Source organism: Tamandua tetradactyla, chromosome 5 (genome assembly GCF_023851605.1).
Source record: "Tamandua tetradactyla isolate mTamTet1 chromosome 5, mTamTet1.pri, whole genome shotgun sequence".
Taxonomy (NCBI): Eukaryota; Metazoa; Chordata; class Mammalia; order Pilosa; family Myrmecophagidae; genus Tamandua; species Tamandua tetradactyla.
This window is the reverse complement of record NC_135331.1, coordinates 1,562,611-1,577,823: the sequence shown is the minus strand read 5'-3', so window position 1 is coordinate 1,577,823 and position 15,213 is coordinate 1,562,611. Positions and strand designations below refer to the sequence as shown.

At 39.2% G+C, this 15,213-nt stretch overlaps 1 long non-coding RNA gene and 1 pseudogene across 2 annotated transcripts in view; one reads left to right on the top strand and one right to left on the bottom strand.

Moving 5' to 3' along the window:
• LOC143683465 (uncharacterized) overlaps nucleotides 1-15,213 on the top strand; it is an 86,202-nt gene that overhangs the window by 11,263 nt on the left and 59,726 nt on the right. The window lies entirely within an intron of this gene.
• On the bottom strand, nucleotides 3,325-4,075 carry LOC143682118 (acyl-coenzyme A diphosphatase NUDT19 pseudogene; annotated as a pseudogene).

The window sequence follows — 15,213 nt, the reverse complement described above, 5'->3', positions numbered from 1 at the left end:
AAGGCTGAAACTTGGAAAATTCATAAGATAGCCATTCATGGTTCTGAAATTGTATTAAAAATTTTTTTTTATCATTATCACTATTTTATAGATAGGAAAACTAAGGCATTTGACAACAGTCAAAGATTTTGAAATGGAAGGAATCCTACTCATCATTTCCCACCGTTAATCAACAAACATTATTCCTCTTTACAAATGGTGAAAAAAATTACCCATATTAGACATACTTAAAATAAACATCATTAAACACCATTAAATGATTAGCCCTACATTTCTGTAAAATCTTTGCTTTAATTAATTAGCACTTCAGAGTAAAGATAATTATGGTTTTTGTAAAATTGATAAGTAGCTTCATATTTCTTTAAAATATATTTCATACAAGGGAACTTCCTTAAAATGATAGAGGGAATATATGAAAAACCCACAGCTAATATCATCCTCAATGGGGAAAAATTGAAAACTTTCCCCCTAAGATCAGGAACAAGACAAGGATGTCCACTATCACCACTATTATTCAACATTGTGTTGGAAGTTCTAGCCAGAGCAATTAGGCAAGAAAAAGAAATACAAGGCATCAAAATTGGAAAGGAAGAAGTAAAACTATCACTGTTTGCAGACGATATGATACTATATGTAGAAAACCCAGAAAAATCCACAACAAAATTACTAGAGCTAATAAATGAGTACAGCAAAGTAGCAGGCTACAAGATCAACATTCAAAAATCTGTAGCTTTTCTATACACTAGTAATGAACAAGCTGAGGCGGAAATCAAGAAACGAATCCCATTTACAATCGCAACTAAAAGAATAAAATACCTAGGAATAAATTTAACCAAAGAGACAAAAAACCTATATAAAGAAAACTACAAAAAACTGTTAAAAGAAATCACAGAAGACCTAAATAGATGGAAGGGCATGCCGTGTTCATGGATTGGAAGACTAAATATAGTCAAGATGTCAATCCTACCTAAATTGATTTACAGATTCAATGCAATACCAATCAAAATCCCAACAACTTATTTTTCAGAAATAGAAAAACCAATAAGCTAATTTATCTGGAAGGGCAGGGTGCCCCAAATTGCTAAAAACATCTTGAGGAAAAAAAACGAAGCTGGAGGTCTCACGCTGCCTGACTTTAAGGCATATTATGAAGCCACAGTGGTCAAAACAGCATGGTATTGGCATAAAGATAGATATATTGACCAATGGAATCGAATAGAGTGCTCAGATATAGACCCTCTCATCTATGGACATTTGATCTTTGATAAGGCAGTCAAGCCAACTCACCTGGGACAGAACAGTCTCTTCAATAAATGGTGCCTAGAGAACTGGATATCCATATGCAAAAGAATGAAAGAAGACCCATCTCTCACACCCTATACAAAAGTTAACTCAAAATGGATCAAAGATCTAAACATTAGGTCTAAGACCATAAAACAGTTAGAGGAAAATGTTGGGAGATATCTTATGGATCTTACAACTGGAGGTGGTTTTATGGGCCTTAAACCTAAAGCAAGAACACTGAAGAAGGAAATAAATAAATGGGAGCTCCTCAAAATTAAACACTTTTGTGCATCAAAGAACTTCATCAAGAAAGTAGAAAGACAGCCTTCACAATGGGAGACAATATTTGGAAATGACATATCAGATAAAGGTCTAGTATCCAGAATTTATAAAGAGATTGTTCAACTCAACAACAAAAAGACAGCCAACCCAATTACAAAATGGGAAAAAGACTTAAACAGACACCTACCAGAAGAAGAAATACGGATGGCCAAGAGGCACATGAAGAGATGCTCAATGTCCCTGGCCATTAGAGAAATGCAAATCAAAACCACAATGAGATATCATCTCACACCCACCAGAATGGCCATTATCAACAAAACAGAAAATGACAAGTGCTGGAGAGGATGCGGAGAAAGAGGCACACTTATCCACTGTTGGTGGGAATGTCAAATGGTGCAACCACTGTGGAAGGCAGTTTGGCGGTTCCTCAAAAAGCTGAATATAGAATTGCCATACGACCCAGCAATACCATTGCTAGGTATCTACTCAAAGGACTTAAGGGCAAAGACACAAACGGACATTTGCACACCAATGTTTATAGCAGCGTTATTTACAATTGCAAAGAGATGGAAACAGCCAAAATGTCCATCAACAGAAGAATGGCTAAACAAACTGTGGTATATACATACGATGGAATATTATGCAGCTTTAAGACAAGATAAACTTATGAACCATGTAATAACATGGATGGACCTAGAGAATGTTATGCTGAGTGAATCCAGCCAAAAACTAAAGGACAAATACTGTATGGTCCCACTGATGTGAACGGACATTCGAGAATAAACTTGAAATATGTCATTGGTAACAGAGTTCAGCAGGAGTTAGAAACAGAGTAAGACAATGGGTAATTGAAGCTGAAGGGATACAGACTGTGCAACAGGACTAGATATAAAAACTCAAAAATGGACAGCACAATAATACCTAATTGTAAAGTAATCATGTTAAAACACTGAATGAAGCTGCATCTGAGCTATAGGGTTTTTTTTGTTTTTGTTTGCTTGTTGGTTTGTTTGTTGTTTTTTTTTTACTATTATTACTACTTTTATTTCTTTTCTTTATATTAACATTTTATATCTTTTTCTGTTGTGTTGCTAGTTCCTCTAAACCGATGCAAATGTACTAAGAAACAGTGATCATGCATCTATGTGATGATGTTAAGAATTACTGAGTGCATATGTAGAATGGTATGATTTCTAAATGTTGTGTTAATTTCGTTTTTTTTTCTTTCCGTTAATAAAAAAATAAAAAAATAAAAAAAATAAAAAAAAATAAAAAATAAAATATATTTCAATCTGAGGAACAGATAATGCCATTTGGTTTTAAACAGAATTGTATTTTAACCATCCAAGCTGAAGATATAGCAAGAAAATGACATTATCACTTAAAGGTTGTCTCGAGTGTATTTTACCACTTAATCATGATGTCCTTATGCTGGTTCCCGTAGAAAGTCTGCAGAACGCAGGGACCAACCTGCCGAGCGCGTCAGGGAAAGTGCCGATACCCTGCATGGTTAGAAAAACAAAGACAGCAGGACATCTTATTTGAACTATTGAGATAATAAAACAACATAGAAGTGAAAACCGCTGAATTTTTTTCTCATGCTGCTAACAAGAACATTAATACTTTATATTGGTAGCGTACTGTAAAGTTTCAAGTATAAAACAAGCAGGAAGTCTCGGCTGTGTTATAATTTTATAGGCATTAAGTTCCTTCAGTTTCAGACAAGTCTGGTTAACCCTCCTTATTCATCAGTACACTTCAGAATCGCCAGCTTGCAAACGGGCAGCCCCTGCGTACGGCTCTTGGCTGTGACATGACTTGGGGTAAAATGTTTACACTTCGAACAGTCACAAAAAGACTATAAACATGGCAGTCACGCATCACTAGTCAGTAAAATCTCTTGCCTTCTTTCATGATTTCTTCAATCGTTTTTTTAGTAGATAAGTGTTTTTCTAAATAGTCCAAATCTTCCAAATTAAGCTCATCACCTGGAAAAAGCTGGAGCATCCCATCCGCAGTTATCCATGTGATTGGCACCCACGTTTCCCTCCCTTCTATTGCATGATCCAAACAAACTCTGTGGACATTGGAGAGAGATGCAAAGTTCCCGAGTCTTCTTATTTCATCAAACTGTGGGGGTGCCATCCAGATTTGTTTTGATATGAAATTTTCAGTCGCCTCTGTTGGAGATAATACCTGGCCATCCACCAGCTCTGTCTTGTTTGGGCTGATGGACAGTGCCTCAAGCAGGCAGCACAGGAAAAAGGCTGTGTCAAGGTGGTGGCCACCGGGTCGCAGGAAGGGCGCGAGCCAGCCGCTCCAGGCGTGCAGCGCCCAGATGTCAGGCGTGCAGCCCAGGTGCATGCACAGGGCCAGGACATGGCAAGGGTCGCTGCAGATATGGGCAGACACTGGCATGCCAGTTGGCCAGGACTGGAGGCGGCTTGAGCACGCGTCCAGGCTCTGGCTGGGACCTGGAGGCCAACAGGGCGCCACGGGGCTGCAGCATGTATTAAAAAATTTTTTAGAGAAGTTGTAGGTTTACAGAAAGATTGTACAAAAATGATAGCATTCCCATGTACCCCCTTGTGATTGTTAGGTTCAGGTGTCAGCGTGGCCAGGTGAATGTGCCTAGTTCTGTTGCTGTGGACATGAGCCAATGGTACCTGAACCTTATCTGTCGCTGATTACATCTGCGGTCGGCTAGGAGGCATGCCTGCTGCAATGAATGATGTTTGAGTTAATTGGCTGGTGCTTAAATGAGAGAGCGCAACATAGCACAGCCCAAGCAGCTCAGCATACCTCATCTCGGCACTCACAGCTCAGCCCAGGCCTTTGGAGATGCAAAAAGGAATCACCCCAGGGAAAGTTGTTGGAACCCAGAGGCCTGGAGAGAAGGCCAGCAGAGATCACCCTGAGCCTTCCCACATAAGAAAGAACCTCAGTTGAAAGTTAACTGCCTTCCTCTGAAGAACTATAAGTTTTTAACTAAATAGATCCTCCTTTCTTAAAAGCCAATCCATCTCTGGTGTGCTGCATTCTGGCAGCTTTAGCAAACTAGAACAGATTTGGTACCAGAGAAGTGGAGTGCTGCTGCGGTTTGCTGTCACTGGACATGTTGGAACAGTTTTGTGTATGGATAAGGGAAGATTCTGGAGGAACAGTGAGGAGCTTGATGGAGAAGGCCTGGAGTGCTTGAAGAGACTGTTGGTGTGAATGGAACCACTGCCAGTTTGGAGAAAGGGGGACAGAAAAGGGGCGGATTGGAGTTTGCAGGGTGAGAGCCATGGAACCTCAGGTCTGAGGCAAGAAGCCTCAGCTGGGAGAATGGACCCCCCCATGCACGTGGAGAGGGTGAGTTTGCACAAAGGCAGAGGATGGGCCTTCCACCTCCTGGGAGTCGTGCAGCCTCAGGCCCTGGAGAAGGTACAGCACACTCCTTGGGGAGTGGGGAGAACCTGGCTGCACCACAGGGAGGGGCTGAGCCTGTGCTCTGGAATGGCAGAGAGCCTGGGTGTCGCCCCAATGCTTGGAGAGGGTGGAGCCGAGATAAAGGTGGTCTCAGTGTCCCTCAGAGTTGTATTCGGAGAAAGGTGGGGCCCTGCATAGGCCCTTGGAAAGGGTGGGACTGCTACATTCTAAAGCCGAAGGATAAAAGACTTTCAGACTTTGAAATCCAGTGCCGTTTGCCCTGTGGATTTTCAAACCGTTTGGGTCTTGTGACTCCTGTTTTCAGTTTCTCCCTGTGGAAATGAAAACCTGTATCCTGTGCCTGTCCCTCCTTTGCTTATTGGCACCAGATAACATGTGTTGAGATTCATAGGTCCAGAAAGAGAATTTTTTGCCATTTTAATATTGCTTAAGGTGATGTGTATAGTTGCCAAATTGACAAGGGGTGGACATGTGGTAGTTAGGTTCAGGTGTCAATTTAGCCCGGTAAAGGTGCCCAGGTCTGTTGCTGTGGACATGAGCCAATGGCATGTGAACCTCATCTGTAACTGATTACATATGCACTCGGCTAGGAGGCGTGCCTGCTGCAATGAATGATGTTTGAGTTAAGTGGCTGGTGCTTAAATGAGAGAGACTCAACGTAGCACAGCCCGAGCAGCTCAGCATTCCTCATCTCAGCAATCGCAGCTCAGCCCAGGCCTTTGGAGATGCAGAAAGAAATCACCCTGGGGGAAAGTTGTTGGAACCCAGAGGCCTGGAGAGAAGGCCAGCAGAGATCACCCTGTGCCTTCCTATGTAAGAAAGAACCTCAGTTGAAAGCTGCCTTTCCTCTGAAGAACCATAAGTTTTTAACTAAATAAATCCCCCTTTATTAAAAGCCAGTCCGTAAAAAAAGAACCAGTCCATCTCTGGTGTGTTGCATTCTGGCAGCTTCAGCAAACTAGAGCACACCTATTATTAGCAGTTTGCTTTAGTGTAGAACTTTGTTATAGCTGATGAAAGAATATTATAATCGTACTATTAAATGTAGTTGGTAGTGTACATTAGGGTGTATTTTTTATCCATATACCACCCTATTATTGACACCTTGTGTTATTCTGATACATTTATTATAATTCATGAAAGAATGTTTTTATAATTGTACTACTGATTATAGTCCCTTATTTACAATAGGGATCGCTGTTGTACAGCCCTATGTTCTGTCTTTTAATTTTTATTCTAGTATCAGTGACCTAAGATTTCACCTTTTAACCACAGTCATGCATGTAATTTGGTGTTGTTGATTACCTCACAACGTTGTGCGACCATCACCAGCACCCATTTCCAAAACTACAGTCACCCCAAGTAGAACTTCTGTATGACTTAACTGCTGCCTCCCCATCCCCTACCCCCAACCAGCTTTGCTTTTATTGCTCCTCTACCCATACCCTGGATATGGCAGAGTGCCAGCACAAGTTTTTACAATCACCAGGTCACAAGATAAAAGCTATATAGCCCTTTTATAGTCATCATCAAAGACCAGGGCTACTGGATTGCAGTTCAGCAATTTCAGGTGTTTCCTTCTGTCTGTTCTAATGCACTGGAAACTAAAAAGAAATGTCTGTATGCTAAACCAGTAGTCACAATCGTGTGTTAAATCCTAATTTCTCAGTTACGCCTCCTCCCTCTCGTGTGATCATTGTCAGTTTCAGGGGTGTCTGGGCTGTGACCATTCTGACTTCTTTGTGCTGAAAAGGGGTGTTGACAGTACGGGGTGGACAAATTGAAACTGGTTTGTTCGTAAAGAACTCATAGCTCGGAGTTTCCGGTCTTGTCTGACATAGGAGCAATCTGGAGGTTTTAAGTTTTGAAGAAGTAAAGTTAATAAGTAAAACTTCTGTGGAGTGTTGATAGAGCCCAGGGTATCCCATAGGGTTTCCAGGAATACTGTTGGTTGGGGCTTGGCTACTGCGGCACTTTGCAGTACCTGGCTACGTAAGAGTAACACCCAGGTTAACCTCTTGACTCTATTTGAAATTTCTCATCCACTGAAACTTTATTTTGTTTCGTTTCTTTTCCCCCTTTTGGTCCAGAAGTCTTTCTCAGTCCCACAGCGCCAGGGCCAGGCTCATCCCTGGGAGTCATGTCGCATGTTGCCAGGGAGACTCAGAACCCTGGGAGTCAAGTCTTACGTAGCGGGGACGATAGTGAGTTTATTTTGCGGGGTTTGTCTTATAGAGGACGTACCTGAGCAACAAAAATGGTTCTCTGTAGGTGACTCCCAGGCATGATTTTAAATAGGTTTAGCTTCACTGTTACAGAAATGTTTCATAAGGGAAACGTTTGGATTGAGGGCCTGGCTTATTCAATTGGGAGTCCCTAATGCTTGAGATAGTATCAGGAATTTCCTGATAGAGAATTTTTTTTTTATTAATTAACGGAAAAAAAGAAATTAACCCAACATTTAGAAATCATTCCATTCTACATATGCAATCAGTAATTCTTAACATCATCACATAGATGCATGATCATTGTTTCTTAGTACATTTGCATCGGTTTAGAAGAACTAGCAACACAACAGAAAAAGATATAGAATGTTAATATAGAGAAAAAAATAAAAGTAATAATAATAGTTAAAAAAAAAAAGACAAACAACCAGACAGACAAAAAAACAAAAACAAACAAAAAAACCTATAGCTCAGATGCAGCTTCATTCAGTGTTTTAACATGATTACTTTACAATTAGGTATTATTGTGCTGTCCATTTTTGAGTTTTTTTTTTTTATCACTTTTTTTATTAATTAAAAAAAGAATTAACAAAACAATTAGAAATCATTCCAATCTACATGTACAATCAGTAATTCTTAATAACATCACATAGTTGCATATTCATCATTTCTTAGTACATTTGCATCGATTTAGAAAAACAAATAAAAAGACAACAGAATAAGAATTAAAACAATAATAGAAAGAAAAAAAAACAAAAAAAACAAAAACAAAAAAACTATACCTCACATGCAGCTTCATTCAGTGTTTTAACATAATTGCATTACAATTGGGTAGTATTGTGCTGTCCATTTCTGAGTTTTTATATCCAGTCCCGTTGTACAGTCTGTATCCCTTCAGCTCCAATTATCCCTTCTCTTTTTTTTTTTTTAATTAACGGAAAAAAAGAAATTAACCCAACATTTACAGATCATACCGTTCTACATATGCAATCATTAATTCTTAACATCATCACATAGATGCATGATCATCATTTCTTAGTACATTTGCATTGGTTTAGAAGAACTAGCAACATAACCGAAAAAGATATAGAATGTTAATATAGAGAGAAAAATAAAAGTAATAATAGTAAAATCAAAACAAAACAAAACAAAACCAAACAAAAACCTATAGCTCAGATGCAGCTTCATTCAGTGTTTTAACATGATTACTTTACAATTAGGTATTATTGTGCTGTCCATTTTTGAGTTTTTGTATCTAGTCCTGTTGCACAGTCTGTATCCCTTCAGCTTCAATTACCCATTGTCTTACCCTGTTTCTAACTCCTGCTGGACTCTGTTACCAATGACATATTTCAAGTTTATTCTCGAATGTCCGTTCACATCAGTGGGACCATACAGTATTTGTCCTTTAGTTTTTGGCTGGACTCACTCAGCATAATATTCTCTAGGTCCATCCATGTTATTACATGGTTCATAAGTTTATCTTGTCTTAAAGCTGCATAATATTCCATCGTATGTATATACCACAGTTTGTTTAGCCATTCTTCTGTTGATGGACATTTTGACTGTTTCCATCTCTTTGCAATTGTAAATAACGCTGCTATAAACATTGGTGTGCAAATGTCCGTTTGTGTCTTTGCCCTTAAGTCCTTTGAGTAGATACCTAGCAATGGTATTGCTGGGTCGTATGGCAATTCTATATTCAGCTTTTTGAGGAACCGCCAAACTGCCTTCCACAGTGGTTGCACCATTTGACATTCCCACCAACAGTGGATAAGTGTGCCTCTTTCTCCGCATCCTCTCCAGCACTTGTCATTTTCTGTTTTGTTGATAATGGCCATTTGGTGGGTGTGAGATGGTATCTCATTGTGGTTTTGATTTGCATTTCTCTAATGGCCGGGGACATTGAGCATCTCTTCATGTGCCTTTTGGCCATTTGTATTTCCTCTTCTGAGAGGTGTCTGTTCAAGTCTTTTTCCCATTTTGTAATTGGGTTGGCTGTCTTTTTGTTGTTGAGTTGAACAATCTCTTTATAAATTCTGGATACTAGACCTTTATCTGATATGTCATTTCCAAATATTGTCTCCCATTGTGTAGGCTGTCTTTCTACTTTCTTGATGAAGTTCTTTGATGCACAAAAGTGTTTAATTTTGAGGAGCTCCCATTTATTTATTTCCTTCTTCAGTGCTCTTGCTTTAGGTTTAAGGTCCATAAAACCACCTCCAATTGTAAGTTACTTAAGATATCTCCCTACATTTTCCTATAACTGTTTTATGGTCTTAGACGTAATGTTTAGATCTTTGATCCATTTTGAGTTAACTTTTGTATAGGGTGTGAGATATGGGTCTTCTTTCATTCTTTTGCATATGAATATCCAGTTCTCTAGGCACCATTTATTGAAAAGATTGTTCTGTCTCAGGTGAGTTGGTTTGACTGCCTTATCAAAGATCAAATGTCCATAGATGAGAGGGTCTATATCTGAGGACTCTATTCGATTCCATTGGTCGATATATCTATCTTTATGCCAATACCATGCTGTTTTGACCACTGTGGCTTCATAATATGCCTTAAAGTCAGGCAGTGCGAGGCCTCCAGCTTCGTTTTTTTTCCTCAAGATGTTTTTAGCAATTCGGGGCACCCTGCCCTTCCAGATAAATTAGCTTATTGGTTTTTCTATTTCTGAAAAATAAGTTGTTGGGATTTTGATTGGTATTGCATTGAATCTGTAAATCAATTTAGGTAGGATTGACATCTTAACTATATTTAGTCTTCCAATCCATGAACACGGCATGCCCTTCCATCTATTTAGGTCTTCTGTGATTTCTTTTAACAGTTTTTTGTAGTTTTCTTTATATAGGTTTTTTGTCTCTTTAGTTAAATTTATTCCTAGGCATTTTATTCTTTTAGTTGCAATTGTAAATGGGATTCGTTTCTTGATTTCCCCCTCAGCTTGTTCATTACTAGTGTATAGAACTGCTACAGATTTTTGAATGTTGATCTTGTAACCTGCTACTTTGCTGTACTCATTTATTAGCTCTAGTAGTTTTGTTGTGGATTTTTTCGGGGTTTCGACGTATAGTATCATATCGTCTGCAAACAGTGATAGTTTTACTTCTTCCTTTCCAATTTTGATGCCTTATATTTCTTTTTCTTGTCTAATTGCTCTGGCTCGAACCTCCAGCACAATGTTGAATAATAGTGGTGATAATGGACATCCTTACTTGTTCCTGATCTTAGGGGGAAAGTTTTCAATTTTTCCCCATTGAGGATGATATTGGCTGTGGGTTTTTCATATATTCCCTCTATCATTTTAAGGAAGTTCCCTTGTATTCCTATCTTTTGAAGTGTTTTCAACAGGAAAGGATGTTGAATCTTGTCAAATGCCTTCTCTGCATCAATTGAGATGATCATGTGATTTTTTTCTGCTTTGATTTGTTGATATGGTGTATTACATTAATTGATTTTCTTATGTTGAACCATCCTTGCATACCTGGGATGAATCCTATTTGGTCATGATGTATAATTCTTTTAATGTGTTGTTGGATACGATTTGCTAGAATTTTATTGAGGATTTTTGCATCTATATTCATTAGAGAGATTGGTCTGTAGTTTTCTTTTTTTGTAATATCTTTGCCTGGTTTTGGTATGAGGGTGATGTTGGCTTCATAGAATGAATTAGGTAGTTTTCCCTCCACTTCAATTTTTTTGAAGAGTTTGAGGAGAGTTGGTACTAATTCTTTCTGGAATGTTTGATAGAATTCACATGTGAAGTCGTCTGGTCCTGGACTTTTCTCTTTATGAAGCTTTTGAATGACAGATTCAATTTCTTTACTTGTGATTGGTTTGTTGAGGTCATCTATTTCTTCTTGAGTCAAAGTTGGTTGTTCATGTCTTTCCAGGAACCCGTCCATTTCGTCTAAATTGTTGTATTTATTAGTGTAAAGTTGTTCATAGTATCCTGTTATTACCTCCTTTATTTCTGTGAGGTCAGTAGTTATGTCTCCTCTTCCATTTCTGACCTTATTTATTTGCATTCTCTCTCTTCTTCTTTTTGTCAATCTTGCTAAGGGCCCATCAATCTTATTGATTTTCTCATAGAACCAACTTCTGGCCTTATTGATTTTCTCTATTGTTTTCATGTTTTCAATTTCATTTATTTCTGCTCTAATCTTTGTTATTTCTTTCCTTTTGCTTCCTTTGGGATTAGTTTGCTGTTCTTTCTCCAGTTCTTCCAAGTGGACAGTTAATTCCTGCATTTTTGCCTTTTCTTCTTTTCTGATATAGGCATTTAGGGCAATAAATTTCTCTCTTAGCACTGCCTTTGCTGTGTCCCATAGGTTTTGATATGTTGTGTTTTCGTTTTCATTCACCTCGAGGTATTTACTAATTTCTCTTGCAATTTCTTCTTTGACCCACTCGTTGTTTAAGAGTGTGTTGTTGAGCCTCCACGTATTTGTGAATTTTCTGGCACTCCGCCTATTATTGATTTCCAACTTCATTCCTTTATGATCCAAGAAAGTGTTGTGTATGATTTCAATCTTTTTAAATTTGTTAAGACTTGCTTTGTGACCCAGCATATGGTCTATCTTTGAGAATGATCCATGAGTACTTGAGAAAAAGGTGTATCCTGCTGTTGTGGGATGTAATGTCCTATAAATGTCTGTTAAGTCTAGCTCATTTATAGTAATATTCAGATTCTCTATTTCTTTATTGATCCTCTGTCTATATGTTCTGTCCATTGATGAGAGTGTTGAATTGAAGTCTCCAACTATTATGATATATGTGTCTATTTCCCTTTTCAGTGTTTGCAGTGTATTCCTCACGTATTTAGGGGCATTCCAGTTCGGTGCATAAATATTTATGATTGTTATGTCTCCTTGTTTAATTGTTCCTTTTATTAGTAGATATTGTCCTTCTTTGTCTCTTTTAACTGTTTTACATTTGAAGTCTAATTTGTTGGATATTAGTATAGCCACTCCTGCTCTTTTCTTGTTGTTATTTGCATGAAATATCTTTTCCCAACCTTTCACTTTCAACCTATGTTTATCTTTGGGTCTAAGATGTGTTTCCTGTAGACAGCATATAGAAGGATCCTGTTTTTTAATCCATTCTGCCAGTCTGTGTCTTTTGATTGGGGAATTTAGTCCATTAACATTTAGTGTTATTCCTGTTTGGATAATATTTTCCTCTACCATTTTGTCTTTTGTATTATGTACATCATATCTGATTTTCCTTCTTTCTACACTCTTTTCCATACCTCTCTCTTCTTTCTTTTCGTATCTGACTCTAGTGCTTCCTTTAGTATTTCTTGCAGAGCTGGTCTCTTGGTCACAAATTCTCTCAGTGACTTTTTGTCTGAGAATGTTTAATTTCTCCCTCATTTTTGAAGGACAGTTTTGCTGGATATAGAAGTCTTGGTTGGCAGTTTTTCTCTTTTAGTAGTTTAAATATATCGTCCCACTGTCTTCTAGCTTCCGTGGTTTCTGCTGAGAAATCTACACATATTCTTATTGGGTTTCCCTTGTATGTGATGGATTGTTTTTCTCTTGCTGCTTTCAAGATCCTCTCTTTCTCTTTGACCTCTGACATTCTAACTAGTAAGTGTCTTGGAGAACGCCTATTTGGGTCTATTCTCTTTGGGGTGCGCTACACTTCTTGGATCTGTAATTTTAGGTCTTTCACAAGAGTTGGGAAATTTTCAGTGATAATTTCTTCCATTAGTTTTTCTCCTCCTTTTCCCTTCTCTTCTCCTTCTGGGACACCCAAACACGTATATTTGTGCGCTTCATATTGTCCTTCAGTTCCCTGATCCCCTGTTCGAATTTTTCCATTCTTTTCCCTATAGTTTCTGTTTCTTTTTGGAATTCAGATGTTCCATCCTCCAAATCACTAATTCTATCTTCTGTCTCTTTAAATCTATCATTGTAGGTATCCATAGTTTTTTCCATCTTTTCTACTTTATCCTTCACTTCCATAAGTTCTGTGATTTGTTTTTTCAGTTTTTCTATTTCTTCTTTTTGTTCAGCCCATGTCTTCTTCATGTCCTCCCTCAATTTATCGATTTCATTTTTGAAGAAATTTTCCATTTCTGTTCGTATATTCAGCATTAGTTGTCTCAGCTCCTGTATCTCCTTTGAACTATTGGTTTGTTCCTTTGACTGGGCCATATTTTCAATTTTCTGAGCGTGATCCGTTATCTTCTGCTGGCGTCTGGGCATTTAGTCATATTTCCCTGGGTGTTGGACCCAACAGGTTGAAAGATTTTTCTGTGAAATCTCTGGGTTCTGTTTTTCTTATCCTGCCCAGTAGGTGGTGCTCGTGACACTCGTTTTTTGTCTGTGGGTCCCACCAGTAAAAGGTGCTGTGGGTCCTTTAACTTTGGAAAACTCTCGCCGTGGGGGAGGTTTGCCAGCCGAAGCGGCTTGGAAGAGTGCCAGCCGGCCTGGGGATCCGAACGCGGGGAGGGTCGCCGGCCACCGCAGCTCGGGAGAGTGCCCGTCCGAATCTCCTAGCCGGCCCGGGGCGCCAAGTGTGGCGGGAGGGCGCCAGCCACCGTAGCCTGGGAGAGTGCACCGTTCCCAGTCAGACCGGGAAGCCACGTGTTTGGAAGGGACCCCAGTCACCGTTCTCTGCGGCCTGGGGATCTCCGATCCAATTCTCCCAGTTGGTCCGGGGGGCCACGCGTGGGGGGGGCGCCAGCCGCCGCGGCTTGAGGGGGCCGCCTGTCCAATTCTCCCAGCTGGCCCAGGAAGGAAGAAGGGAGGGACTCCGGCTGCTTGCCACCCCTGCCCGGGGAAGCCCGCGCCCCTCGGCGATCTCACCGGAGCGGGTTCTCCCAGCCAGTCAGCCGTTCCAGAATGGGGTACACTGCTTTCTTGATCTCTGTCATGGCTCCGGGAGCTGTTCTGTATCGTTTCTACTCCCCTAGTAGCTGTTCTGGACGAGAAACTAAGACCCGCGCGTCTTACTAAGCCGCCATCTTCTCCAGAAGTCCCTAGAATTTTTTTTTTTAACTGCCAGAGGTATAATCAAACTTTGTTTTATATGATATAAAACATATGTAATGCCAAAGCTTGTACTTTAAACCTGAATAGGAAAAAAGATATAGTTTAAAAATAGAGATGATTATTTAAAATTTCATAATTTACTATTCCTCAGACTTGAAATTAGAAACTGATACCTTTTTCCTTATGGCCCAAGGCATCAATCAGTGTTAGTTTGTGGATCTTATGAAGCAATATACAGTGCAGAATTAATCTCTGAGTCCTTTAACTGTGGTGGGCAGTTTCCAAGTTTTATTTTTAGAGTCATAACAGAAAACAGCTGCTCATACATGTACGTGCTTGCAAACGTGAACAGAATCTTTGTACATGACTTTTACATTTAGGGTAACCATATCCAAGGTATTTATAGAATTCTGATATTCCAATATCATCGAATTTAGTTTTCAGGAGAGTGTTACAGAGCAACTCAATAACTTTCGTTTGTAGCTCTTCATTCACATTATTAATATTAATTGAAAAAGGCGTATGGAACAATTCAAATTCATTTTCATAAAGGCTGTAACCAGAGAACCTGCTTTGAAATTCTGTCTTCAGTTCTCTAATTTTTGAAATAGTGTTTGGGCTATCACGTTCATTTTCTCAAACTAATTTCAGTGTAGGGAAGTGGGCCAGATTGTTCCTTGCCAAATGAATTTCCCAGAGACACAGTTTTGGTAGAAATGAGCTAGTGGAATCCTCAGTTTGTGTAACTACTTGTGAACACCCCTGTGGAGAAATAGCTGACACATTTAGATGGGTTGTAATGTCAACCAAAAAGGCTGTCCTTGATCTAACCTTTGTTTGTAAATTGAGGTACAGGTTTTCCTTTAGAGGACATGAAAAGGTCAATGTCTTCCAACAGTTAAAAAAAAAAACCCCAAAAACCTGCTGTAGCACGATGCCATGACTCAGCCCTTACTTTCCATGTTGTAGGACAGATTTCCATA